This window comes from Ailuropoda melanoleuca, chromosome 16 (genome assembly GCF_002007445.2).
Source record: "Ailuropoda melanoleuca isolate Jingjing chromosome 16, ASM200744v2, whole genome shotgun sequence".
Lineage (NCBI taxonomy): Eukaryota > Metazoa > Chordata > Mammalia > Carnivora > Ursidae > Ailuropoda > Ailuropoda melanoleuca.
This window is the reverse complement of record NC_048233.1, coordinates 23,518,778-23,546,777: the sequence shown is the minus strand read 5'-3', so window position 1 is coordinate 23,546,777 and position 28,000 is coordinate 23,518,778. Positions and strand designations below refer to the sequence as shown.

General features: G+C 35.6%; 1 pseudogene; it reads left to right on the top strand.

The window, feature by feature from the left end:
• Positions 1-28,000, top strand: part of LOC105242151 — a 237,538-nt pseudogene that overhangs the window by 88,977 nt on the left and 120,561 nt on the right.

Here is a 28,000-nt window from a genome sequence, read left to right as displayed (position 1 = left end):
CATCTGTAAACTTCCATAGAAGATGGGCCATATCTTGGTCATCTTTGTAACCCCTGTGCATCATATGGATCTTAGAACATAGCAGATGGTCAGTAAATATTTGTTGAATAACTAGTATATCAACAGAGCTGGAAGTAGCATATGTATTTGCTGAGTCCTGATAATGTGGAGCCTCCAGGCTTGTCAACAAAACTTGAGACGGGTAGAGTAAAAGTGGTATTGGCCAAACTGAATTCAGGTGCTAGGTGAAGAGAAAGAATATCCAGGTTAATAGAAGGAGATGGAAAATCTCATCTTTGGTCAGTGTAAGAACTAGAATATGAAGAAAACTTACAGTCACAGCCAACAGAAAATGACAAAGAAGCAAGAGGAAAATAATAACATATTAGGAGTTCCAAGAAGAGTAAGTTCATTTGAAGTGTTACAGCATCCCCTTTCAGCATTTCTTTCTCCTGAACTTCAAGATAAAATACAGTGAGCTTTCAGCAGTTGAAATTCTGGAAACTTGAGGTAGATCTAATTCTATAGGAGTTTGTTGGTAAGAAGAAGTGAAAGATTTCTTGGCACTGAATAACTAAGTCATTTTAAAGTTTGTGATAACCAGGGAGGGGAAAATTTATTTAGATGCACATAGATACCGGAAGTTCCCAAAGTGTATTATATGGAGTACAAGATTGTGACCATTACATTCTCTGTACTACACAGAGTGCATTTTTTTGTTTATTTATTTGTCCTTTATTCTGTCTCCCCTTCTGAAGAGCAATCTCCATGACAGAACTGGTTCTTCTGGCCTGTCTTGCTCACTGCTAGGTCCACAGTTTTAAGTAGCATGTGGCACATATTAGGTGCCTCAGAAATATTTATTAAATGAAGGTCTGGTGAACAATGTGGGGAGGCAGGAACCCAACAGCTCCAGAAACAGCAGGGTCGAAGTTCACAAACAGAATCACAGATAAAATCACTGTAAAACAGGAGGAAGCATTGAGCACCCAAACCCTCACCACCAAATAGGGTGTTTTTATTTGTAAATTGAAAATAAGATGGGCTCTATTTAACCCACTACAAAGCACTGTGGTAGAGAAGGAAGAATCAGGTTTGGATGCCTGGGAGACTAGTGGTGACATTATTAGAAACAGAATACCTCTCTCTATGGAAGGTGAAAAATGGTCATTACTTACTTTTATAGAAATTTGTATCTGATTTGGTTTATAGCAAAAAAAAAGTTCATTAGCTGGTGAACACAGTTTCAGTAATTATAAAATACAATTTATGAGACCATTTTATAGTAACAGTAGGAGTTACTATATCATTGCTCTCCAAATCAGTCAAACGAAAAGACAGAATCATTCTGCAATCATATAGTATTCTTAATTAAAGATATCATGTTCATATTATAATCTTTCTTAAAATGACTAAATTGTGAAACTAAGGGACAAAAGAAAGAGAAAGAAGTATTTGATGCCCGTTGCATACATAATTCCGTGGAAAGCAATGGCTCTCAATTTGCTAGAATCCCCTGAGAATTTTAAGGAACAAACCAATGACAAGCCACAACCCAGGCCAATTAACTCAGAATCTATGGGGGTGGGGTCCTTGCGTCAGAAGGTTTTAAATGCTCCCCGGTGAGTCCAATGAGCGGAACAGCTGAGGATAATGAAACTAAGGGATATTTTGGAGGGGAGATAGGAGACTAGTCACCTTTTATGAGAGTCAAACTGAACTGTAGTGAGAAGCTGGAACTGAAATTCACGCCCATAGTTTCAAATCCGAATGCTCTAAATATGACATTGTATGTGGAACTCTAACTTAAAATATGCATTTTTTTCATTAAGGACTCAATGTACTGATCTGGAAGTTAGTTTAAAAGGAAATAAATACTTCAAAAGGAAATAAATACTTCAAAAGAATAACAATTGGCCATTAGAGACAGAATATCATTACGCATTAGAAATGATCATTGTATACCCAGTCAGAATTTTTTTATCTTTCTGAAGTAAAGATTGTGCGCTGCTGAAATAATTTGTCAGGTGAGGTTGTGAAAATTATTTCTCTACAGATACTTGAAATTAAAGTCATGTTACATGTTTTGAGATATTTAAATGGAGCTGCCTAGGGAGAGGGGAACAGACCAGAGGATTTAGAGAAATTATTTTCAAACCAGAGGGTTTATTTATTTTACCTTTTAATCTATGATTAAGCTTTGCTGAAGGGCTCTTGAAGTCAGTTTGCTGGTGTCTTGCACTGCAACCACAGGTTCTGTTTTTAGAAAGATGGCCAACTGGCTACCAGGCCGCCCAGTGTGGGTGTGGATAGATGCCCATTCCTTGCGTGCTGTGACAGTGTGGCTGACTTCAGTAAAGGGACACTGTCAGTCAGCTTTCACAACACTATCTCCATCTTTGGACCACTGTTTTGCCGCTACCTTAGAGTAGATACTTAATTTTGTGCCAGGAACTCACAATACCCTTACACTACAGATACTATTATTATGTCCACTTTCTGGATAAGGAAAGACGGTGCTGGAAATGTAAGACAGTTTTTCCCAGTCACTCAGCTCATGAGTGGTAAAGGCACCCTTGGATCTTAGGTTAATTTAAGTCAGAAGTCCAAGCTCTTAAACACTGTATTTGCTCCTTCAGCCTTTTACTATGGATGGATTCCCAGGTAATACTCTGGCCTGCTGCCCACTAGAGTCAGATCCTGTTTTCCCGGTCTCTAAAATGGAACACTTCTGCACTTTCTTACTCCTCACTATGTGGATCATTCTCATGACTGTGGATACTACACCCGGGATATGTGGCATCTGGGAAAAATTTCACCAAAGGGGAAGATGGGATAGGTGTGAAAGTCAAAGCATGGCCTGGTGCCCACATCCTTTGGCTTTGCTCTAAGGGCCTTTCCAATGGTACATTGGTCTCTCTCAGCAATAACCTCGGCTTATTGCTTGGAAAGGAGGGTGGGGTTGGTCATCTTCTGATTCTCATTAGGCTTTCCTTCATGCAGTGAAGCTGAACACTTGTGTTAAGATTTTTCCCATATTATATAAGACTGATGAATCACAGACCTGTAACCCTGAAGCAAATAACAAAAAAATAAAAAATAAAGATTTTTCTCATAAGAATGCCCCAGGAGCCTTCTCCGTAATCAGTAGATCAGGTCTTCCTACAGTTTTTATAACCAAATATTAGATATATTTATATATATGTATGTATTTATACATATATATTTAAAGGCAAGTGAATGGCTGTTACTTCTGTAAAAGTGTTAACAGTTCCATGTAAAGGAGGCAGCTGGCTTTTATACCCCACTACAAATATTTCAAATTAGAAGCATTGATTTATTGAATGTCTTTACATAATATATCTGAAGAAGCAAAAAGTCACCTACTCAGAACCTGGTTAAATTGCCAGGAGAAATAAATGTCATGTTCCTTAAAGAAAGAAAGAAAGGAGGAAAAAGTGTTACTTGTTCTTTATGCTGACTAACCTGGTAAATTGGTTCCCTAATAGCCTACAAGTAGTCAGTGGTGCTTAATTATGACATAAGACTATTTGGAGGTGCAGAAAATCTGGCTCTGAGTAACTTTACACTCCAATCTATTCTCAATTTGCATCTGAAATGATACTGTTCACCTCAAGCACAGTAGACTTTGTCTGGGAAGGCTTACTTATGTGAAGAATTCTCTAAAGAATTTATTACCTGATAGTAAATATATTTTGGATAAATCATGAAGATGATCAATAATATACAATTAAAATGCTAAGGGAAGTACAAGTAAGACTTTGAATCGGGGTGCTAAATTTATTTTTATTATTGACACTTTTAAATATTTATTAAAGAAACTTACTTGAAAGGTTCAATTGCCTAAAATTAATTTTTTAGAAGAGATAAGCTTGATAAGCTTGTTAGAATCTAGTTGCTGACTCTTGTATGTCTATCTTGGATCTCATCTCAGGGACTTAATTGATAATATAAAGATTTTACTATAAGTAGGTAGATGCTGTAAGTGGATTTCATAAAGCAAGTGTACTGAAAAATTGTTTTTTCCCATGAAGAGTTTAGTAAAACTCTTTGGAAAGTGAACAAGTGAATATATTCAATATGATTGAAATAGGATAGGTTTACTAATTTTAAAAATAGTTAATTTATTTTCCTTAAAAGTGATTTCATTCTTTGTTCAAATAGGAGATGTAGATAAAATTTACACACAGACATGAATCCAAAAACATGAACCAGTTTATTCCGTATTAAAATATTAATTTAGTTTGTTTACTCTCTAAAGGAATAAATAAGCACCTATCCTATTGAAATGGAACTTTGGTTCAAATTATAAACTGACATCACCTTAACTTTAATTTCTAAACAACTATCAGTATTTTCATGTTACCAAAGTTAATCTAGTCATTTGGAAAAATAATCAAATCCATTGTTTGGCTTAATGGAGCCCAAACAGCTGGCTGACTTAGATAAAGGTTTCACTTTTCCATAAACCAACTTGTGACATGCTGGCATCACAGCAGAAGATTTAGAGACACTGCATTTGTTTTTAAAATTACACTTGGGAAAAATAAAAACCAGGTAATAGGTATTTTGAAATATGTTTTATTGTTTATTTCAGCCATTTACTAATTTATAATTGTGAATCTGGATGGTGGAATTATGGGTAGGATTTTTTATGGATGGGTTTGGAAGGTTTTAAAACAGAAAAGGAAACTTAGTCCTGTCTTTGAAAAACAACAAAACACAATGGAAACATTTCATACCATATGGAGGTAATATAAAAATAGCAAGAAGATTGTGTCAGTTTATTATCAGTATAAAACAGGGCACACTCCTACTTCTTATCTTTTGTGAAAAGTATGCATAATAAAATAAAGCTAAGCCAATTGTTAGTTTTAATTACTAAAAGTTAATAGTATACAACAAATATGCTCTCCTGAAAAAATAAGGTTATCAAATCACATTTAAATAATCATGTAAAGCTCAAAACTTGGAAAAACAAAACAAAACAAGGGGAATGAATATTGATCAGAGGGAAAGATAAATAGACTGAATGAGAAAGACTGAAGTCACCCATATTCATGTTAGAAATTCCATAGTTAGCATAGACCAGTGACTTCAGCTAATGCAATTATTTGGCAAATGACTGATGAGTTTCTGTGCTGTTAAAGTGTCATTAAAATTTTGCTCAGTTGATTACATGGTAATTATACAGAAAATGACCCTAGAAGAGCTATTACTAATAAACATTGAGAGCATTAAAAAAATACAGTTTGAAGCAAGTATGATCATTCATACAATCAGTTTTGATAGTATTTCCTCTGTTGAAGGGTTGGAGAATTAATAAAATAAATGAAAATTCTGAGAAATTATGTGAAAGTGAACATGAAAACCTGCTCAAATACTAAAGTATTGCTGCACTGTAAGGGGCCCCAAGCTAAAGGTTTTTCACTGCTGTGTGGTAGCCATTGGTCCCTTGAGTACAGGCCTCATTAAACAACTTGTTTCAATATATCCTTTAAAAAAATAGCATATAAGTAAAAAGGGTTAAAATGAAAATACTCCTTTACTCATGTATGGTTCTCAGGATTTTTTTAAGGCTCACATCAAGGCCAAGACTCTGTACAGTGAATGAGGCATCTAGTGTGTAAAAATAAAGAGGTTTTAAGAGTGAGCACCTTACATTTTGGGCTCTAAGCACCTCACTTACTTCCCTCTAGTCCTGATCCTGAAACATATGCAAATGTATGTATACAATTTATACAAATTTACATATAATTTAAAATCAAAATGGGATCATCCTCTGTGTAACTTGCTTGATTCACTCAACAATATATGGCAAGCATTTTTCCTTATTATTATATATAGATATATGTCATTCTTTCAAATATCTGCATGATATGTTACAAGATAAATGTACTATAATTTACTAAATCCCCCTCTGGTGATGGGTACTTATATCATTCCAGTTTTTGAGTATTGCTAATAATACTGCAATTTTATACACACAACTTTGTGTACTTGTGTGTTTCAGTAGATTGTTGTCAACAGTGTAATTGGGCATTCAACAAATAGTCACATTTTAAAGGTTGATAGATACTGACAACTTTACCTCTAAACCACAGCAATGTCAAATCAAGCTTTCTGAGATAATGGAAATGTTCTCTAACTGGTGTTGTCCAATATAGTAACACTACCATATGAGGCCATTGGACACTTGAAATGTTGCTAGTGAGACAAAGGAATTGAATTTTAATTTTATTTCATTTCAAATCTAAATTTTTCAGTTGATTATCTTTGATTTTCTTCACTTATGGACATTGGCGAAGGCCTCCATAAAAATATTGACTAATATCTGTAAATAAGCAGATTTTCTTGTTCTAAGCTTCAATCAAAATACTTTGAGTGTCTCACCATATGTGTGACATTTGTTGTTGGTTTCTGAGAGACTTCTTTATCAAAGTAATGGAACTTGCTAGTGGGCTGACCCAAAAGCCATTCTGTGGCCTCTCATTATAGAGGCTGGAGAGCCTGTTACTTCTGTTACAGGAAGTCTGCTAGTGTTTTAAGAGAGGGATAACTTGAATCCTTTTCAGGGATACGTGCCAGTTCATATGTGAGTGCAGAACTTGTTGGCAATTCTCCTTTCCCTACATCTAGTTTTGATGTGTGGAGCTGCGGCAGCCCTTCTAATCATAAGCAGCCAGCGTGAGAATGAAGAGCTGACAGCTAAGCGTGGTCACAACACAAAGCTGGAATGAACCAGAGTCCTGGGTTATATTTTTGGCTCACTGACCCAGTTCTGAGACTGTCTGCTTCTGAAATTATTTTAAAATAAACACAAAATGTTTTTGTAGCTTAAACCACCATTCATGGAGTTTTCTGTTATTTTCCACCAGAAGCATTCTTAACCTATACCTCAAATTAAGAATTTTTTTTCTACTTCTGGTTTTAGGAGTATTATTAAAACCAGAAGTGAATGTCATAATTGGTCACATATTTTCTTCAAAAATAACTTTCGAATAACAGCAGATACTTAAATAATGCCTAATATATGGAAGTCACTTATTCTAAATTTTTACATTTATTAACTAATTTAATTTTTATAACAGCTCGATGGGGTAGAAACTATTATTATCCATATTTAAAGATGAGGAAATTAAGACACATAGAGGTTAGGTAAATTGCCTATGGATACACAGTAAGTGACTGCGTCAAGATTTGAACCCATACAGTGGCTCCAGAATCCCTGGATTCTATGTTACTTCAAGTATTGAAAAATGATGCATGGGCCACGATATATCTTTCTTAATTCCATCATTATTATTAGTTGTCTTTATTGTAAGAGTGGCCAACAGAGCCATTTAACTAAATTAATGGCAAATAAATATGAATTAAGTATTTTAATATGTCCAATAATTCACAGTAAAAAAAGCACTAATAAAATTCAATTGATTAAACATCAAAGCAAATCCTAGCTTTTCTTACTCAATTTATTTTCTTAAATTAAGTTTGACTCCACTAATTCATTTCTTGGATTTCTTTTTTCTTTCTGGGACTCAAAAGAATAATATCCTTTTCTTATTCTTCCTGATGCTAGAATTATAATAGATGAATTAAGGCATTTCCCCCCCATTTCTTTGACATGTCCTAGCTTTAGCCACATTTTCTTCTTTTCCCTACTCTCCTTCTTTGATCAAGCACAGTGATGCTTTTGTTCTCTGCCATCCAGGAAAGTAGCATAGAAACAAACAAAACGAACAAGAACTTAATACTCCCCACCTACTCCTGGGTTTTTATGCCTCATCTCATTTGTTCTGTCTAGACTGAGTGTGACTCAACATATAGGGACAATGTCTTAAAATGTTGTTGGCACTCCATAAATAATAAATGGTAATAACAGAGCCTCTTGACAACAACAGTTATGTAAGTAAATGTGAACCTAGATTATCTGCGATGTAGAGTACAATGGGAATTACTTTTCAGCTTTCCAGAAGTTGTTAATAGAAAACTATTGATACTTGATTTTTTTCTCATTTTTTTGTTTAATTTTTTTTATAATAATAATATTTTTTTATTATGTTAGTCACCATACAGTACATCCCTGGTTTTTGATGTCAAGTTCGATGATTCATTAGTTGCGATACTTGATGTTTTAAGGCACTTGTTCTATTTTTTTTCTCATTTGTATTCTTTATGTATTCACTGGCTTCTGGCAATGCCTTTGGAAACACACTAAATTCAAAATCACTAAGTAGGAGTTGTGCAAAAGACAATATTAGTGTCATGATTACAGTCAACCATCATCGTAGGCTTATTCATTTTAGGCTTATTTACCATCACTTAAGGAGGATAGGTTTTTGTGTGTGTATACAAGTATAGTAATATCTAGTTCATAGATTTATCATCATTATCATTGCCATCTTTATTATCATTATCAAGGTGTTAAGTTATCAGTCATAATTATCACTATTATGTGAGGTTTTTGTGTTTTTGCCATTTCATATAATTCATTTTCTATAATGATTCTTTTAAAAAAATCATTGCTAGATGTGTAATTAAATGCCAAGGAATCTATATAATTAATATATACTCTGGAATAATGTAATCTCAATTGCAAATAAATTCATGAATTAACAAATATATTTTTGCCTCTCTTTGGCATATATATACACAAGAGATTATATAGATATTATCTATTATGTAACTATGAGGTTTATTTTAGCTATGCCAGACAGAAAGTGAGAAAAATAAAGATGTTGTAGGCAGAGGATTTCTAACATTTACAGGGACAGGAGCAGGGGTATTCATAATGTTCACAGCCCCAGAAGAAAATAGAAAGAGTATGATGGACCATAAAAATGAAAATAGTAAAATAGAATGAGAAGAAATTGAATAAAGGCAATGAGATTTAGAGACTTGAAAGGGAGGCTGGGAACTATTGCTTTGATGTAGAATGCACTGGAACCAAATAAAGAATAATTAAAATAAATAGGTTGAAAAAAGACAATTTAGAAAATTCAGATAGGAAATTTGGTTTTGTTTGGTATGGGGCTTCTTTCAATTTCGTGCTTATAAGAAACAAACAAAAAGGCAGGGCCTTTAGTGGGGGCTCTAAGGGTGTTACCTTATTATTATTCCTGAAAGAGTACCAACTTTCCATGCTCTTTAATTTTTCTTTTGTTTCACAATGGAATTTAGGTAAATTGCCTGTATAACACCCTCATAGACATATAAAATTTTTGGAAAAAATAATATTTTCTTCTTCTCTATGTCACAGCTTCATGTTGGACCAAGCTTGGTTTCTTTGTGTGTTTGGACTATTGTCATGCACAGCTTCCTGTGTAAAGTTTAAAATTAACTCGACTTAAAATTTGAAGCAGGGTTCAAATCCTGGTTCTGCTGCTAGCAGTGTCACTTACAGGTTCTGTAAGCTTCTGTTTCCTCATCTGTAAAATTGGAAAAACAATTGCATTGTGAATGGAACATAGCGAATATTCAGCAGTTGATATAATTTCTTTAATACGAACCATCTAATAGCCATTAATTCAGTCATTATCCACCTGCTGCTTTGTTTAATGGCTGAGTATTGTACTGATGGGAAAGATCACTCTCCCTAACCAAATGTTTTTTTTTCTAGCCATGACAGGGGTATCTGCCTGGTTTACTGGTTTAGAAAGAAATAATGTTCATGCATATTTGTGATAATATTAAAGTTACTATGAATCAGGAAAAACTACATATTAAAAGGCACCTATTGTTTGGAACTGCATAGAACAGTGAAGAAATGGGTAATTTACAGTGCTGTGTGCACAGTAGTTTGGGCTGACAGTTTAATGGAGTCATCATCCCTTCATCATTCTTCAGATCATCAATTTAGTAAAGCAAATGCAGACTGGCATGACTTCTGTAGTTGCTACCACTTGATTTGAAAGATTAAGATAGTTGTTTTGGGAAAGAAAGAGCAAGAGATATTTCTTAAATGTTAGGACCATGTTTCTCCCTAATCTGGATTGTGTATCACAATATTTTACAACTACAATAGTTTTTTTACTCAACGAATAAATGAAAGTCTTACTTAAAAAATTGATTTATTAAATTACTTAGATTTACTTTTGCTTTTAAAGTTACAATGATTCACTAAATTTAATTATAAGGGCACTTCAAACTCATCTATCTTCTCTCCTCTTGACTACAGACCCGTAATGTATACATTCATGTGTGGTCTTTTCTGGTCCAGAATCAATATATATTAATTCTACTGCGTTCTTTTGAACATTTCATGGCATGGACATCAAAATAGTATATCTACTTGTCTCACCAAATTTTCTCTTTTCATCTTAGGTATATTAAATAAAAGCAACCAAAGAAAGACAGCATTCAAATCATAATGTCATGTTTACTTTTTATTTTTTAGCAGAAATGTTTACAATAAAATAAGAATCAGAATATAGATTCATCACCTAGAAATGTCTCAGCATTATCTGTAGCTTTTCAAGCTATGTGTCAAAGTAAACAGTCTTGGATTATTTTTAATATACTTTTTTTAAATTGAGGTAAATTGGTATATAACATTATATTAGTTTAAGGTGTACAAACCTAATAATTTGATGTTTGCATATACTACAAAGCGATTACCATAGGTCTACTTACTATCCATCAACATACAATTGATTTTCAACCGTTTCACTCACTCTCTAAACCCCTCCCCGTCTGATAACCATCAGTCTGTTCTCCATATATATGAGTTTTGTTTTGTTTCTTAGGCTCCACATATAAACAAAATCATATGGTAATTGTCTTTCTCTGTCTGACTTATTTCACTTTGTATAATACTCTCAAGGTCCATCCATATTGTTGCAAATGTGAGATTTGCTTCTTTTTCATGGCTGAGTAGTGTTCCTGTGTGTGTGTGTGTGTGTGTGTGTGTGTGTGTATCACATCTTTTTTATCCACTCATCCATCAATGACCGCTTATGTTGTTTCCATATCTTGGTTATTGTAAATTAATGCTGCAATAAACATAGGGGTACATATCTTCTCAAATTTAGTGTTTTTCTTAAAGATTTATTTATTTATTTTAGTGGGGGAGGGGCAGAAGGAGAAGGAGACAAGAGGTTTTTTTTTAATTTAAATTCAATTAATTAACATATAATGTATTATTAGTTTCAGAGGTAGAGTTCAGTGGTTCATCAGTCTTCTATAATACACAATGCTCATTACATCACATGCCCTCCTTAATGTCCATTACCCAGTTACCCTATGCCCTCACCTTCCTTCCCTCCAGCAAGCCTCAGTTTGTTTCCTATGATTAAGAGTCTCTTATGATTTGTCTCCCACTCTGATTTCATCTTGGTTTATTTTTTCCTCTCTTCCCCTATGATCCTCTCTTTTCTTTCTTAAAATTGCACATATGACTGAGATCGTATGATAATTGTCTTTCTGATTGACATATCTCGCTTATCATAATACCTTCTAGTTCCATACACATTGTTGTATGTAACAAGAGTTCATTTTTTTTTTTTAAGATTTTATTTATTTATTTGACAGAGATACAGACAGCCAGTGAGAGAGGGAACACAAGCAGGGGGAGTGGGAGAGGAAGAAGCAGGCTCATAGCGGAGGAGCCTGATGTGGGGCTCGATCCCATAACGCCAGGATCACGCCCTGAGCTGAAGGCAGAGGTTTAAAACCCGCTGTGCCACCCAGGCGCCCCAAGAGTTCATTTTTTGATGGCTACATAATATTCCATTGTGTGTGTGTGTGTGTGTGTGTGTGTGTGTGTGTATATATATATATACCACTTCTTTATCCATTCATCTGTTGATGGACATCTGGGCTCCTTCCATAGTTTGGCTATTGTTGCTATAAACATTGGGGTGTAGGAGCTTCTTTGGATCACTACATTTGTATCTTTGGGGTAAATCCCTAGTAGTGCAATTGCTGGGTTGTAGGGTAGCTCTATTTTTAAATTTTTGAGGAACGTCCACACTGTTTTCCAGAGCAGCTACACCAGCTTGCATTCCTACGAACAGTGTAAGAGGGTTCCCCTTTGTCTGTATCCTCACCAACATCTGTTATTTCCTGATTTGTTAATTTTAGCCATTCAGACTGGTGTGAGGTGGTATCTCATCATGGTTTTGACTTGTATTTCCCTGATGCCGAGAGATGTTGAGCATTTTTTCATGGGTCTGTTGGCCATTTGTATGTCTTCTTTGAAGAAATGTCCATTCATGACTTCTGCCCATTTCTTGATTGGATTTTTTGTTCTTTGGGTTTGATTTTGATAAGTTCTTTATAGATTTGGATACTAGCCCTTTATCTGATAAGACATTTGCAAATATCTTCTCCCATTCTGTTGGTTGTCTTATGGTTTTGTTGACTGTTTCCTTTTCTGTGCAAAAGCTTTTTATCTTGATGAAATCCCAATAGTTAATTTTTGCCTTTATTTTCCTTGCCTTTGAGACATGTCTAGCAAGAAGTTGTTGCAGCCGAGGTCACAGAGGTTGCTGCCTGAGTTCTCCTCTAGGATTTTGATGGATTCCTGTCTCACATTTGGGTCTTTCATCCATTTTGACTCTATTTTTGTGTATGGTGTAAGGAAATGGTCGAGTTTCATTCTTCTGCATGTGGCTGTCCAATTTTCCCAACACCATTTGTTGAAGAAACTATCTTTTTTTTCCATTGGATATTCTTTCCTGCTTTGTCGAAGATTAGTTGACCATAGTGTTGAGGGTCCATTTCTGGGTTCTCTATTCTGTTCCATTGATCTATATGTCTGTTTTTGTGCCAGTACCATATTGTCTTGATGATTACAGCTTTGTAATAGAGCTTTGGAAGTCTGGGATTGTGATGCCACCAGTTTTGGTTTTCTTTTTCAACATTCCTTTGGCTATTCAGGTCTTTTCTGGTTCCATACAAATTTTAGGATTATTTGTTCCAGCTCTGTGAAAAAAGTGGATGGTATTTTTATAGGGATTGCATTGAATGTGTAGATTGCTCTACGTAGCATAGACATTTTAACAATATTTTCCTTCTAATCCATGGGCATGGAATGTTTTTACATTTCTTTGTGTCTTCCTCAATTTTTTTCATGAGCGTTCTACAGTTTCTTTGCCTCTTTGGTTACATTTATTCCTAGGTATCTTATGGTTTTGGGTGCAATTGTAAATGGGATTGACTTCTTAATTTCTCTTTCTTCTATCTCATTGTTAGTATATAGAAATGCAACTGATATCTGTGCATTGATTTTATATCCTGCCACATTGCTGAATTCTTGTATGAGTTCTCGCAATTTTGGGATAGAGTCTTTTGGATTTTCCACATAGAATGTCATGTTGCCTGAGAAGAGTGAGAGTTTTGACTTCTTCCTTGCCGATTTGGATGCCTTTTTTGTTGTTGTTGTTGTCTGATTGCTGAGACTAGTACTATGATGAGCAGCAGTGGTGATAGTGGACATCTCTGCCGTGTTCTTGACCTTTGGGAAAAGCTCTCAGTTTTTCCCCATTGAGAATGATATTCACTGTGGGCTTTTTGTAGATGACTTTTATGATATTAAGGTATGTTCCCTCTATCCCATAGACACTGTGAAGAGTTTTAATCAAGAAAGGATGCTGTACTTTGTCACATGCTTTTTCTGCATCTATTGAGAGGATCATATCATTCTTGTCCTTTCTTTTGTTAATGTAGTGTATCACATTGATTGATTTGTGGATGATGAACCACCTTTGCAGCCCAGGAATAAATCCCACTTGGTCATGGTGAATAATCCTTTTAATGTACCGTTGGATCCTATTGGCTAGTATCTTGGTGAGAATTTTTGCATCCATGTTCATCAGGGATATTGTTCTGTAATTCTTTTTGGTGGGGTCTTTGGCTGGTTTTAGGATCAAGGTAATTCTGACCTTATAGAACAGGTTTGGACGTTTTCATTCCATTTCTAATTTTTGAAACAGCTTCAGAAGAATAGGTATTAATTCTTCATTAAATGTTTGGTAGAATTCCCCAGGGAAGCCATCTGGTCCTGGACTCTTGATTATTGTTAGATTTTTGATAACTTGCTTCAATTTCTTTGCTGGTTATGGGTCTGTTCAGGTTTTCATTATTATGATCATTATTATTAACTTTATTATTATTTTTATTATGGTATGTTATTCACCATACAGTCCATCATTAGTTTTTGATGTAGTGTTCCATGATTTATTGTTTGCATATAACACCCAGTGCTCTATGCAATACATGCCCTCCTTAATGCCCTTCACTGGGCTAGCCCATTCCCCCACCCCCTTCCCCTCTAAAACCCTCAGTTTGTTTCCCAGAGTCCATGGTCTCTCGTGGTTCATTTCCCCCTCTATTCCCCCCCTTCATTTTCCCCTTCCTTCTCCTACTGATCTCCCTGCTATTCCTTATATTCCACAAATGAGTGAAACCATATGATAATTATCTTTCTCTGCTTGACTTATTTCACTTAGCATGTTCAGGTTTTCTATTTCTTCCTGTTTCAGTTTTGATAGTTTATACATCTCTAGGAATGCATCCATTTCTTTCAGAATGCCTAATTAGTTGGCATATAGTTGCTCATAATATGTTCTTATATTTGATTGTATTTCTTCAGTGTTGGTTGTGATCTCTACTCTTTCATTCATGATTTTATTTACCTGGGTCCTTTCTCTTTTCTTTTTGATAAGTCTGGCCAGGAGTTTATCAATCATATTAATTCTTTCAAAGAACCAGCTCCTAGTTTCATTGATTTGTTCTACTTTTCTTTTTGTTTGTATTTCATTGATTTCTGCTCTAATCTTTACTAATCTTTATTATTTCTCTTCTCCTAACAGGTTTAGGCTTTATTTGCTGTTCCTTCTCCAGCTCCGTTAGGTTATGTGTTTGAGACCTTTCTTGATTCTTGAGAAAGGCTTTTATTGCTATATACTTCCCTCTTAGGACCTCCTTTGCTGCATCCCAAAGGTTTTGAACAATTGTGTTTTCATTTTCATTTGTTTCCATGAATTTTTATTTTATTTTTTAAATTTCCTGGTTGACCCATTCATTCTTTAGTAGGATGCTCTTTAGCATCCAAATGTTTGAGTTCCTTCCAAATTTCCTCTTGTGATTGAGTCCAAATTTCAAAGCATTGTGGTCTGAAAATATGCAGGGAATGATCCGAGTCTTTTGGTACTTGTTGAAATTTGATTTGTGACCCTGTGTGTGATCTATTCTAGGGAATTTTCCATGTGCACTAGAGAAGAATGTGTATTCTGTTGCTTTAGGGTGGAATGCTCTGAATTTATCTGTGAAGTCCATCTGGTCCAGTGTGTCATTCAAAGCCCTTGTTTCCTTATTGATCTTCTGCTTAGATGATCTGTCCAATGTAGTCAGTGGGGTGTTAAAGTCCCCTACTATTATTGTATTATCATCAATGTATTTCTTTGATTTTATTATTAATTGGTTTATATAATTGGCTGCTCCCAAGTTAGGGGCAGAAATATTTACAATTTTTAGATATTCTTGTTGAAAAGACCCTTTAATTATGATATAATGTCCTTCCTCATCTTTTGTTAGTCTTTGGTTTAAAATCTAATTTTTCTGATAGAAGGATTTCCAATCCAGGTTTCTTTCGATGTCCATTAGCATGATAAATGGTTTTCCAACCCCTCACTTTCAATCTGGAAGTGTCTTTGGGTCTAAAATGTGTCTCTTGCAGGCAGCGTATCGATGGGTCTTGCTTTCTTATCCAATGTGATACCCTGTGTCTTTTGATTGAGTCACTTAACCCATTTACATTCAGTGTGACTATTGAAAGATATGAATTTAGTGCCATTTTATTACCTGTAAAGTCACTTTTTCTGTATATCGTCTCTGTTCCTTTCTGGTCTATGTTACTTTTGGGCTCTCTCTTCACTTAAAGGGTCCCTTTTAATATTTCTTGCAGGGTTGATTTAGTGATCACAAAATCTTTTAATTTCTGTTTGTCCTGGAAGCTTTTTATCTCTCCTTTTATTTTGAATGACATCCTAGCTGGATATAGTATTCTTGGCTGCATATTTTTCTCATTTAGCACCCTGACTATATCATGTCAGTCCTTTCTGGCCTGCCAGGTCTGTGTGGATAGGTCTGCTGCCAGTCTAATGTTCCCACCCTTGTAAGTTACAGACCTCTTGTCCTGAGCTGCTTTTATGGTTTTCTCTTTGTCCCTGACATTTATTATATGTCAGGGTGTTGACCTATTTTTATTGATTTTGAGGGGGGTTCTCTATGCCTCCTGGACTTGAATGCCTGTTTCCTTCCCCAGATTAGGGAAGTTCTCTGCTTTAATTTGCTCCAATATGCCTTCTGCCCTCCCTCCTTTCCTCTTCTTCTGGGATCCCAATTATTCTAATATTTCTCTTTATGGTATCACTTATCTCTTGAGTTCTCCCCACGTGATACAGTAGTTGTTTGTCTCTTTTTCTTGGCTTCTTTATTCTCCATCTTTTTTTTTTCTATATCACTAATTCTATCATCTGCCTCATTTATCCTAGCAGTTAGACCCTTCATTTTTTAATTGCATCTCATTAGTAGCCTTTTTGATTTTGACTTGGTTAGATTTTAGTTCTTTTATGTCTCCAGAAAGAGATTCTTTAGTGTCTTCTATACTTTTTTCAAGCCTAGCTAGTATCTTTATAATCATTATTCTGAACTCTAGTTCTGACATCTTACTTATGTCCATACTGACTAGGTCCCCGATAGTCAGTGCTGCCTCTTGTTCTCTTTTTTGAGGTGAGTTTTTGTGTCTTGTCATTCTTGCAGAGAGTGGTCACTTTTCTATGCGTAAAGTTGGAGCTATTCTTTTCTTAGATCTCCAGTTGAGTTTGCAGGTGTTCAGAATGATTTGATAGCTTTCTAGCTGAATTCCTGGGACCAGACAAAACTAAGGTCTTCTGCTTCTGTGCCATCTTGGACTTCCAGCAGCTTTTCAGTTTCTTGTTAGAGAAAATAACTAACCAAGAACAATGTTGGAATAAGAGTCTGTCCCAGATGAAAAACACTTTAGAATATTTATTTCTCATCATAATCTATTAATTAAATGTCATAGCCTGGCCCTTTGGGGAGAGCAATGTACTATAAGCCATACTGGAGATGAGATTGTGTATTTAAGTTCAGCTTTGGCTGATAAAATCTAGTGTTTTTATTTTCTTTGGATAAGTACCCAGAAGTAGTATTGCTGGATTGTATGGTAGTTCTATTTTTAATTTTTTTGAGGAACTTTATATTATTAATATTATTATTATATTATTAATCTTTATTATGTCCTTCCTTCTACTACCTTTGGGCTTTGCTTGTCCTTCCTTGTCTAATTCTTTTATGTGTAGAATTAGATTATTTATTTGAGCTTTTTCTTTTCTCTTGAGTTAGGCCTATATTGCTTTGAACTTCCCTCTTAGAACTATTTTTGATGTATCCGTAGATTTTGGGTTGTTGTATTTCCATTTTCCATTTTCTTTTGTCTCCAAGTAGTTTTTAAGTTCCCCTTTGATTTCTTCATTGACCCATTGGATATTCAGTACCACGTTGTTTAATCTTCACATACTTGTGATTTTTTCAGTTTTTTAAATTGTAATTGATTTCTAGTTTTACACCATGTGATCAAAAAGATGCTTGAAAAATATTTCAGTCTTCTTAATTTACTGAGATTTGTTTTGTGGTCTAACATCATGTGATCTATCCTGGAGAATGTTCCATGTGCACTTCCAAAGAATATGTATTTTGCTGCTTTTGGATGGAATGATCTGCATATATTTATTAAGTCCATCTGGCCTAATGTTTTAAGGCTGATATTTCCTTATTGTCTGGATGATTTATCCGTCAGTATAAGTGGGGTATTAAAGTCCCCTACTATTATTGTATTGCTGTCAATTTTTCTCTTTAGATCTGTTACTATTTGCTTTATATATTTAGGTGCTCCTAGGTTGGTATGTAAATATTTACAAATGTTGTATTCTTTTATTGGATTTATCTCTTTGTCATTAAGTAATGCCCTCCTTTGTCTTTTATTATAGTCTTTGTTTTAAAGTATTTTGCCTGATATAAGTATAACTTTCTTTTTATTTCCATTTGTGTGGAAACTCTTTTTCCATCCTTTCACTTTGATTCTATGTGTGTTTTAGATTTGATGTGAGTCTGTTGTGGGCACATAATGAGTCTTGTTTTCGTTTTGTTTTGTTTTTGTTTTTGTTATCCATTCCATTACTCTAAATCTTTGATTAGAGAATTTAGTCCATTTACATTTTAATTATTGATAGGTATGTACTTGTTGCCATTTGGTCCATTGTTTTCTAGAGATTTTGTAGTTCCTCTCTCTTCCTTTCTTCTTTTTCTTGTTTCCTTTGTGGTTTTATGAATTTTAGTGTTATTTTGGATTCCTATCTCGTTATCTTTTGTGTATCTACTGTAGGTTTTTGCTTTGTGGTTCATTGTGAGGTTCATATATAACAGTCTACATATAGAACAGTCTAAGTTGGAAGCAACTTAAATATAAATGCATTCTTAAAAAACTACTTTTTTACTGCCTACCCTTGCATATTTTATGTTTTCAAAGTCATATTTTACATTTTTTATTTTGTGTATCCCTTAACTGATTATTCTAGTTACAGCTGATTTTGATTTTACTACTTTTGTTTTTTAACCTTCATACAAGCATCATAAGTGATCTTTATTTTCATGTATTTTCTTGTTATTAGTTAGTGCTTTTTCTTTTCAGCTTAAAGAAGACCCTTTAACATTTCTCATAATGAACTTCCTTACGTTTTGCTTGCCTGGAAAACTTTTATCTTTCCTTCAGTTCTGAATGATAGCCTTGCCAGATAGAGTATTTTTGGTTAAAAGTTCTTTCTTTTCAGCATTTTGAATATATGATGCCACTCTCTTCTGGTCTGCAAAGTTTCTGCTGAAAAATCAGTGGGCAGTCTTATGGGGGTTCTCTTATTTGTAACAACTTGCTTTTCTCTTGTTCCTTATAAAATTCTTTATCTTTAAATTTTGGCATTTTAATTATAATGTGTTTTGGTATGGATCTCTTTGGGTTTGTCTTTTCTAGAATTCTCTGGGCTTCCTGGACCTGTATGTCTGTTTCCTTCCCCAGCTAAGGGAAATTTTCAGTCTTTATATTGTCAAGTAAGTTTTCTTCCTCTTTCTTTCTCTTTTTTCCTTCTGAGACCCCTGTGATGCAAATGTTTTCCTGCTTAATATTGTTTCATAGGTCTCTTAAGCTATTTTCACTTTTAAATTCCTTTTTGTTGTTGCTGTTGCTCTATTTGGCTAAGTTCCTGTCTTCTAGGTCACTGATCCTTTCTTCTCCATCATCTAGTCTGCTGTTGAAACTGTCTAGTGTATTTTTCAGTTCAGTTATTGTATTCTTCAGCTCTGTGACTTCTGTTTGGTACTTTCTCATATTTCCTATCTCTTGTTGAAGTTCTTACTATGTTCATTCATTCTTCTCTTGAATTGGGTCAGTATCTTTATGAAAATTACTTTAGAGTCTTTATAAAGTAGATTGCTTATCCCTGTTTTATTAAGATCCTTTTCCAAGATTATCTTGCTCCTTCATTTGGAACATAATCCTGCTTTTTCATTTTGCTTGATTCTCTATGTTTGTTTCTGAATTTTAGGTGAAATAGCCACCTCTCCTTATTGAAGGAATGTCCTCGTGTAGCAGATGAACCTTATCTTTTAACCTTCCCCTAGCTCTTGGTTGTCTGTCAAGCTTCTGTGATTGTCTGAGTAGCCTAATTTATTCTTTATAGGTCCCAGTTGTTGAGGGTATGCTAGGACGTGTCAGTGTTCCAAAGGGGGTGATCTCAGTCAGCACCTAGATTCAAGCTGATTGGAAGCCAGATTCTCAGGCAACAACTTTTAAAGTGTACAGATATATACAATCCTGTGGGATCACAGTCATAAATCCTGCTGACCCCTAAACAGAAGATCTGTTTCTCAGGTGTCCTCTGAAAAACATTTGCAAGAACTGTGGCTTTAGACAAGTGTTTAAGCACCTTTCTGGTAGGTACCAGTGAGCTCTGTTGAGGCCAAAGGAGGGTGCACAGATGGGATGTTCCTACCTACATTTCCTAAGAATAGCTCTGTAGCCTTTAGATGTGTGGCAAATCTGAATCCTGTCCCTCAGGTTGAAACTCCAGGACAATTAAGTGGGCCTTTTTCATGTGGAGACTGGAGGTGGTGTTTCAGTGTGCTGCCTGCTGCCAAGAATTGTCTTTCTGATTGTTACAGACAGCTGGGGTCCAGGAGCACAAGCCCCTTTGATCCCAGAGCCAGACAATCAAGAGCCCTTCTTTGTGTGGACTGCATTCCCCACCGGCTGCATTTAGTGAATCTGTGGTTGCCTGTGGCTTTATTACATCCAGGAAAGAGTGTTGGGGGGCAGGCATGCCTGCAGTATTAGTGATGCCAGAGAAGAGTGCTAGGAGTACAGTGTGCCTATGGCTTTAGTGAGGACTAGAACGCGCTCTGGGGGCAAGGCAAGCCTATGACTTTATTAAGGTTGTGTCCGTGTGTGCCTGCCTGTGTTAGCAAGGCAGAGGGAGAGTGCAAAAAATGTCACTCTCCAGTGCCTTTGCCCCCAAGGAAAATCCCAACTAATTAAGGCACCTCTGGCAGATGCTTTAAAATTAGCAACTGAATCACCCTCACAAATAATCCAGTCCCCTCTCAAACTGCTGCCTTTGCTCTGCTTCTTGGAATGAGTGAGTTTACATAGGAGCCCCTCAAAAGGGGTAGCTCATAATCCCACAGTTCCTTGGGTCCCCTGGAAGTAAGCCCCATTGATTTCAAAAGTCAGACATTTTTTGTGCCCCTTGTCTGGTACAGGGCCCAAGGTGGGGTATAAACCTTTCATTTTTCAAGGATAGGTTCTCGTCTGTGAGATCCCTCCCTAGTTTGTGCTGGCATGTGTAGGTTTTGGTGACTTTTTCCTCTCTCTCTCTCTCTTTTTTTAAAAAGATTTTATTTATTTATTTGACAGAGACAGACAGCAGAGAGAGGGAACAATAGGCGGGGGAGTGGGAGAGGAAGAAGCAGGCTCCCAGTGGAGGAGCCTGATGTGGGGCTCCATCCCAGAACACTGGGATCACACCCTGAGCCAAAGGCAGATGCTTAACGACTGTGCCACCCAGGCTCCCAGACTTTTTCCTCTCTTATCCCTCTTCCTCCCTACCCCTCTCTAGCCCTTTTATCCCTTGTTGTAAAGGAAACTGTTCAGCTAGTTTTCATGTGTTTTTTTTTAAGTGGGAATTAATCCATATGTCATTGTAGATGACAATCCATGTCATTGTGTTCATAGGAGAAAGTAAGTTCAGGATCTTTTTATGCTACCAATATGCTACCATCTTGGACCGCCATCTCTATTTCTAACATATCTTAAAGAATCTAAAGAATTTCTTCACCTTAACCAATTTGAGTAAATGTGATTTGGTGGGTTTTTTGGTTGGGATTTTCTCAATGGCCTCAAGGACAATCTGACCTCCTCATTTATTCTCTTATAATAAAATGTACAGGCATTTCAAGAGATGAGTGATAGGCTGCCCATTCAGAAGCATCATCCTATCCAGTAGGAAGAGAACCCAAATTAAGGATTCCAGAGATTCCAAACAAGGAACACCATGACAAAGAAGCCAGTGCAGCAGAGGTGATCTGGATCCAGGAAGAAATGGAAGATGCCTATAATAAAAAAGTAAGTCTTTAATTATAACATGTGCTCTTGCTTTTCCTTTTTTGCAGAATTTTAAATGCTATTAGAATTCACTCAACTGCTTTCTTCCTCTAAGACTGAATCATTGCTAACGTTTACTAAAGAAAAATGCATTGTCTCTTGGTCTTTAGAAAGATTGTAAGTTTTTCTCATCTCAGTGAAAAAGGTATATATCATAGTGGAAGGACTCAATTGCTTAAATTATATTTTGGGAATTGAGTTTTTTCTTGGGGTCTTACTCTTTAACTTACTGGCTATTTGATCTCAGTCACTTTTTAAATCTCTGTCTACCATAGTTTCCTAATCTGTAAAACTGAGATAATAATGGTACCAATAAGCACTTGATAATTGTTAGCTATTGGCAGAATTATTGTTAAATGAATGTTCTGCAGTAGCCTTCCTACCCTTTTACCTGATGACTTTTGAGTATAAAATGTCTGGCAGGTAAAATACAGTGACTTCAATAGCGGGCATTACCATTATGCTTGGGATTGAGGTGTTGAGAAAAATGAAAACATGGTCCTGACCTTAGACATTTTAAAATTTATTCATGTGCACAAAAATATGCAGTAGCAAACTTGTATTCTATTGTGAAAATTTATTAAGCCATATACTTTGCGTACTTTTTATGCATATTATTAATCAATAAAAAGTTAGAACAAGAAATAGACAATTACTGAGGCACCTGGGTAGCGCAGTCGTTGGGCGGCTGCCTTCGGCTCAGGGCGTGATCCCGGCGTTTTGGGATCGAGTCCCACATCGGGATCCTCCGCTGGGAGCCTGCTTCTTCCTCTCCCACTCCCCTGCTGTGTTCCCTCTCTCGCTGGCTGTCTCTCTGTCACATAAAAAAAAAAAAAATCTTAAAAAAAAAAAAAGAAATAGACAATTGCTATGACAGTCCCCTGATGTGAGATGATAAAAAATAATGACATTTATAGCCTAGTTGGAATTAAAAATTGGAATTAATTAATTTTTGGATCCACCAGACTGATAATAAAGTAGAAATCATCTTAAATCACCACCAATTTGGTTACCTTTTTAGAATTGGAGTTGGTTCCCAAACCAGATGAAGATATTTGCCTACTTATAGGATAACTAAAAGAATTGACTTGTTCCATGTCTACTCTATTTGAACATGGCCTCCTAGAAAGTTTCAAGGAAATAAGTCTTACAGAAGAGTTTGCTTAATTAATCTGTGACTTGCCAGAGAGTTTTTATTCTATCTCTAGAAGAGAAGTCTGGGACAGAATATCTGCCCCTACTTATCTCAAACCCATCCCTGAACCACTCATTGAGCCTCGGGGGATGAAGCTCTCATTGCCTGGCTTATAATATCATGGAGGGTGAGAGTATTGTAACTGACGGCCCCCAAGGCGGCATGTTTTGGGAGAGAATGTTGGTTGAATGAGATGAAGATAGGCAAGCAACTCACATCTGTTTGCATAACATATAAAGAAGTTTAGACATTCTCCTGCTGGATCAAATTTTCTAAGTGCAGATAAGGGGACTAGTTTAAAGATGATTGCTGCAATCTGGGTAGGACCACTGAGGACAATAGCTATGGAGAAGAGATATGATAAGGAGAGATCTGATGGGTGTAGTATCTGTAGAAATGATTGACTCATTGGGTACAGAGGGAGGAATCCAGGGTGGATCCCAGATATCCAGTTTGGGTGACTTGGGTGAAGGTGGTGACATATCTCTTAAAAAAGGAGACAGGAAGAGAAGTACGTTGAGGCAGAAAGAAAATACTAAGTTCAGCTTGGGACGTGTTGAGTTGTAGAAAATGATAATGAATTGGAAAAACATAAGTAAAGCGATATTGTGAAGATTAAAAAAATAGTTTCAACAAATCCAAGATTTACATAATTCAAAACTTCTACAGAAGGAAAAGAAAGAAGAAAAAGAAGAGTTCAGTGACTGAGTTTGTTCTGGCAAAGCCAGCTCATTGTTCACTTTGCTTTATTTGGGTACCTAAAGCAGCTTTGGCCTTCTATTAAGAATATCTTTGTTCCACTGCATTTTGTTACTACTCAGAATACCTCTTTAAAGAATATCATTTTTCTCCTTTCAAAATAATACATACCTTTTAGAGACCACTTGAAAAGACAAAATAAAACAATACATCATGTACAATAATAAATATTTTGGCAGTCTATCCTTTGTAAAATGTTTCTAGTTATAAATAATATGTCATTATAAAAAATAGTCTAACAATACAGAAAAAGTGTAAAGATCACTTAAATCTCACTACCTTGAAATAGCCCCTGTTAGTGTTTTGTCTATGTTTTCATGTATCTCAGACACACCCAAATGCACATTTACTTAGATGGGGTCATATCACATATGCTCTTTTTATCGTGGACATCCATGTATTTTTTTAAACTGTTTTATTATTTACTTATGTTTCTTTTTTGTTTCCTTCCTTTACTTTATTCCTTTATTTTCTTTATTCTCTCTCCAAAACATCTTATATTAATGATATATATGTATATGTATATTTAGTAAATTACATATTATATAAATATATACAGATATTTTATATGTATATGTTTAATGGATACATAAAAAACTATGGAGGAATTGGTAATTGTTTTAAAATTGTTTTTAAAAACTGAGGTCATATATACACTTTTCTGGCTTTCCTCCCTTTTCCCCCCATTTTGAAAATCCTGTCAAGTCTCTTGTTTTAGGTATCACATTAGATTGTCTCCTCTGCTTGGGAGTAACTTTCCTAAAAGCAGGAACAATGTCATATTTGTTTTCTGTAATAGACAGGAACATAAGAGTGACTACACTGATATTATCAATAGCTTGAAGCTAGGCTATTGAGAATGAAAATATTTGGGCTGAGTAATTCATCAAAGCTCATTTATACAAATCATAAAGTGACAACTCAACACCCCATGAAGTTGATAATATTATTATGTCTTCCCATTTCACATGAAGCAAAGGAGGTGCATAGACTTAAAATAACTTTTCCAAGAACACAAAACCTGCGCATTGCAAAGTACTGCACGTCAGTCCCACAAATGCCAACTGAATATGTTATCCCTCATGTTTTGTGCCATAAATGGCAGCCATAGTAAAATCAGTGTGCCCCACTTAGATAAGAAAGTAATTGAGTCTTGAGGATTCACACCGTATTCTTTGCCTGGAGCTTTTAATGCTCTCACCATGGTCAGTTTTCCTCTTTAAAGGTCTTTTCAGTAAGTAATGGACATGAATTTTCACATTCCATTTATAGAGGAGAAGAATGAGACACAATAAGGTTATTTTTTCAAATGACATGCAAGAAGTCAGTAAAAGAAAGAGATAAAAGAAACCAGTTTTATTGATCCCCAGGCTACAATTCTGCTTCCCAACAAAACCTGAATTCTGGAAAACGCTGTTTAGCTTAAGTTTTGTTGTAAAAGTAAATCTCAGCACTTGGTTAATTTATGGCTTGAAGAAGAAGGAAAGCAGGACATGTGGTGCTTCATTAGGAGCTGGTACATAGCTGGGAATGCATAGTCAGTCTGTGCCTCTCCTGAGCTGGGTGTGCTGCGCAGGTGGCCTGCATCAAAATCTCTCAGAGAGTTTGTTGAAAGGCAAAGCCTAGGTCCACCCACTGAATCAGAACCTGGAGGATGGAGCCTGGAATTTGGAGGATGGACTGTGGGATACACTTTTAATGAACATGTCAGATAACGTTTATACATACATACATACGTTTGAGAACAATTGTTATGTCCTCCAAAGGACTGTTTTGGACATGTTGGCTTAGTGGGAAAGGCAGCCACATACTGTAGGCTTTTGGGGAAGTTACTTAAATTCCCTGATTATTGGTTTCCACACCTATAAAATGGGGATAATAGCACTTACTAATATATGAGGTTATTGTAATAACTAAAAGTAAAATATGTAAAGGTTCTGGTACCTAATGATTAACCATAAATGCCATCAAGACCAAATTAATCATAATTAGAAAGAAAGTTTGTGAGCTTTAGAAAACATGAATCTAGTTAACTTGTTGTCACTTTCAGTTTGGAAAAAGTCTTGAAGAAAGGTTAGGAATCCAGTGATACACAGTGACTAAATTCAAATGAAGGTCAAGATTTTAAAACTCTCTGTGAAGCACCATCACTCCCTCATGCCATTCTTTAGGAGCAGACAGATGGGTAACGTAATGGGAAAGCAGACCCAGGTAAAGGCATGCAACAGAGAAGGGCAGTTGTGAGATCCATTCAGATGGGGTGGTGCTGTGTAGATAATGGTGGTAAAACTATGTTGACTGAGGTGCCAAATGGTGAAGCAATGATATGAAGACAAACTGGAAAATAGCAATATAGATACAGACCTTAGGGAAAAGATTAGGATGTGCCAAGTGAGGGAAAAAATGAAAAACAAAACAAAACAAATCCCAGAATCTTTGTGAATTTTAACTTTGTAAATGCATATGATGGAAAAAGTTCATACCTTTTCTCAAAAAGAGAAGCAATTAAAAAATGAAATTTAGAACCAATTCTAATGAGCACTGTAAGGAATTTTATCAAGGGAGCTTAGATGTGACTAGAAATAAGTCACAATCTCCCATAGCCTTGGAGGTCTTGACACTGGAAAGAGTAACTAATTGTCTCTTACAGCTTCAGTGAGAGCAACCTCCCCGTCCGCATTTTAGAATAACACAGTAAAATACTGACTTTGGTCTTACTTAGTACAAGTCCATTCTGAATTAAGAATACTAACAAAATATCATTTCCATTTATAGGTTTCCTATGTTATGCCTCTTGTTTTATGTTCTATTATGTATTATTCTTTTATACAAAACCAAATTAATCAAAGAGAGGAAAGACAATGTTAGTTACCATTTATTGAGTTCTTAGCTAAGGCAAGATTTTTTTTTTCTGTTGAGTTGTATGAGTTTTTTAATGTATCTTCAATATTAACCCCTTCTTGGATGTATGACTTGCAAATATTTTCTCATTCAATAGGTTGCCTTTTCATTTTGTTGATGGCTTTCTTCACTATGCAGAAGCTTTTTAATTTAATGTAGTGTCACATGTTTATTTTTTGTTTTGTTGCCTTTGCTAAGTACTATTATGATGCTCATTTTATTTATGAAGAAATTGAGGAGCAGGCTCAAAATCACTGAACTTGTCAGGGTCAGAGGAGGGATTGGACCCATACTATACTCTGTGCTTATATTATACTCTATGCATTAATTACCATATAGAGAAAAGAGGGGCCACTCTTGTTAGATGAAAAGAATTTGGAAGTTCTTTATTCCATCAGTAATTGGAGAAACCCTGATTGTGTTAGATTCTGTTATAAGTCCAATCCTGTATTTGCCCTCTTTTCTATTCCTGGAATCATCCCCTCAGAGACCCAAAGGATGACATTGCAGCAATGAAATGAGCCATCTGTCACTGAATATTTTGGCTGCAAAGCTTTATTTTGGATCCAGTAGGCAGGAAAAAGACCTGACAGGGATTCTGCAGGGTGAAGTCCAGGGCAAAGGTCTGGTAATGACATTGCTGGTGAATGAAAACCCTTCTCTCCTACCCCCGAGGGCTTGCACATGCCTGCTACCCAATTTGATTGTGATAATCTGGGAAATATTATCAGGAACTGATTCCCTCAGTTGTCATACTGCTTCATTTTTGTTATCTGGAATCAGGGACAACTTACCTAATGACATAGAGGGAAAAGAAATAAAACATTTTAAATGACGTCAAAAACAATTTTTAATCTGTGGCCAAGAATACTTAGAATATTTTTTATTTTTAGAAATTAATAAAATTATGCTTACTTTTAGATTCCCAAAATTTATTTTCAAAGCAAAGTTTTCTGCTTTGATAAAGTTTACTCATAAAAAAATTAGGAATTTCACAAGGCTTGATTTTAGCTTAGGAAACCGTGGTAGGTCAACACTTCGTTTTAAATTGAATGCAGTGACTAAGGAAAAACACGTTATTTTACTTGCATGAATATATCAATTATTAATCAAAATCAAGATAAAAAATACAGGTTTAATAGCCAGCAAAAAATTTTTTGACATTGGCCTCTGAGTTTGCAGGGACCAGGAAATGTACTTACCGGGAAACTAGTTAGGAAAAACTTTTGTTCCCGTTAAATAGGAAAAGGCATTTCAAAATTCTTAATCTCTATTAACCTCTCAACTTCCAACAATGTGGCTGGCAATTTGTCATTTATAAACCTGGGCTCATCTTAACCTTTTAAGTTTTGGCATTTGGGTGATACATAGGCATTAAATTGGGGATG